The sequence below is a fragment of the Ranitomeya imitator genome, unplaced genomic scaffold, assembly GCF_032444005.1.
Source record: "Ranitomeya imitator isolate aRanImi1 unplaced genomic scaffold, aRanImi1.pri SCAFFOLD_704, whole genome shotgun sequence".
In the NCBI taxonomy this organism is placed as follows: domain Eukaryota; kingdom Metazoa; phylum Chordata; class Amphibia; order Anura; family Dendrobatidae; genus Ranitomeya; species Ranitomeya imitator.
Window position 1 is genome coordinate 10,001 of NW_027193840.1, and position 2,457 is coordinate 12,457.

Genomic DNA, 2,457 nt, shown 5'->3' on the forward strand with positions numbered 1-2,457 from the left:
CACTTAGAAATATTTTGAGAAAATCACGATTTTGTGAAAATTGACACGTTTCCCCCTACTTCCACGCCAGGGGGGCGTCAATATGTTGTGAGGTACCCCAGGACAGTCGCCCAAATGTGGGTGAAGTTTGCGAGTCATGGGCGCAAAGTCGAATTTTGGGTGAAAAACCGCATTTTCATACTCTAAAAATTTCAGACAAGTGTCAGACTTCCAGGCAGGGAGAAACCGCCGGAGGCGTACCGAGGAGGCTTCCAGGAGCCTGGGGAAGATTTTCCAAAAGTGTCCTTGACACTTAGAAATATTTTGAGAAAATCACGATTTTGTGAAAATTGACACGTTTCCCCTACTTCCACGCCAGGGGGGCGTCAATATGTTGTGAGGTACCCCAGGACAGTCGCCCAAATGTGGGTGAAGTTTGCGAGTCATGGGCGCAAAGTCGAATTTTGGGTGAAAAACCGCATTTTCATACTCTAAAAATTTCAGACAAGTGTCAGACTTCCAGGCAGGGAGAAACCGCCGGAGGCGTACCGAGGAGGCTTCCAGGAGCCTGGGGAAGATTTTCCAAAAGTGTCCTTGACACTTAGAAATATTTTCAGAAAATCACGATTTTGTGAAAATTGACACGTTTCCCCTACTTCCACGCCAGGGGGGCGTCAATATGTTGTGAGGTACCCCAGGACAGTCGCCTAAATGTGGGTGAAGTTTGCGAGTCATGGGCGCAAAGTCGAATTTTGGGTGAAAAACCGCGTTTTCATGCGCTAAAAATTTCAGACAAGTGTCAGACTTCCAGGCAGGGGGAAACCGCAGGAGGCGTACCGAGGAGGCTTCCAGGAGCCTGGGGAAGATTTTCCAAAAGTGTCCTTGACACTTAGAAATATTTTCAGAAAATCACGATTTTGTGAAAATTGACACGTTTCCCCTACTTCCACGCCAGGGGGGCGTCAATATGTTGTGAGGTACCCCAGGACAGTCGCCTAAATGTGGGTGAAGTTTGCGAGTCACGGGCGCAAAGTCGAATTTTGGGTGAAAAACCGCATTTTCATACTCTAAAAATTTCAGACAGGTGTCAGACTTCCAGGCAGGGAGAAACCGCAGGAGGCGTACCGAGGAGGCTTCCAGGAGCCTGGGGAAGATTATCCAAAAGAGTCCTTGACACTTAGAAATATTTTCAGAAAATCACGATTTTGTGAAAATTGACACGTTTCCCCTACTTCCACGCCAGGGGGGCGTCAATATGATGTGAGGTACCCCAAGGCAGTGACCTAACTGTGGGTGAAGTTTGCGGGTCATGGGCGCAAAGTCGAATTTTGGGTGAAAAACCGCATTTTCATACTCTAAAAATTTCAGACAGGTGTCAGACTTCCAGGCAGGGAGAAACCGCAGGAGGCGTACCGAGGAGGCTTCCAGGAGCCTGGGGAAGATTATCCAAAAGAGTCCTTGACACTTAGAAATATTTTCAGAAAATCACGATTTTGTGAAAATTGTCACGTTTCCCCTACTTCCACGCCAGGGGGGCGTCAATATGTTGTGAGGTACCCCAGGACAGTCGCCTAAATGTGGGTGAAGTTTGCGAGTCACGGGCGCAAAGTCGAATTTTGGGTGAAAAACCGCGTTTTCATACTCTAAAAATTTCAGACAAGTGTCAGACTTCCAGGCAGGGAGAAACCGCAGGAGGCGTACCGAGGAGGCTTCCAGGAGCCTGGGGAAGATTTTCCAAAAGTGTCCTTGACACTTAGAAATATTTTCAGAAAATCACGATTTTGTGAAAATTGTCACGTTTCCCCTACTTCCACGCCAGGGGGGCGTCAATATGATGTGAGGTACCCCAAGGCAGTGACCTAACTGTGGGTGAAGTTTGCGGGTCATGGGCGCAAAGTCGAATTTTGGGTGAAAAACCGCATTTTCATACTCTAAAAATTTCAGACAAGTGTCAGACTTCCAGGCAGGGAGAAACCGCAGGAGGCGTACCGAGGAGGCTTCCAGGAGCCTGGGGAAGATTTTCCAAAAGTGTCCTTGACACTTAGAAATATTTTGAGAAAATCACGATTTTGTGAAAAGTGACACGTTTCCCCTACTTCCACGCCAGGGGGGAGTCAATATGATGTGAGGTACCCCAAGGCAGTGACCTAACTGTGGGTGAAGTTTGCGAGTCACGGGCGCAAAGTCGAATTTTGGGTGAAAAACCGCGTTTTCATACTCTAAAAATTTCAGACAAGTGTCAGACTTCCAGGCAGGGAGAAACCGCAGGAGGCGTACCGAGGAGGCTTCCAGGAGCCTGGGGAAGATTTTCCAAAAGTGTCCTTGACACTTAGAAATATTTTCAGAAAATCACGATTTTGTGAAAATTGACACGTTTCCCCTACTTCCACGCCAGGGGGGCGTCAATATGATGTGAGGTACCCCAAGGCAGTGACCTAACTGTGGGTGAAGTTTGCGGGTCATGGGCGCAAAGTCGAA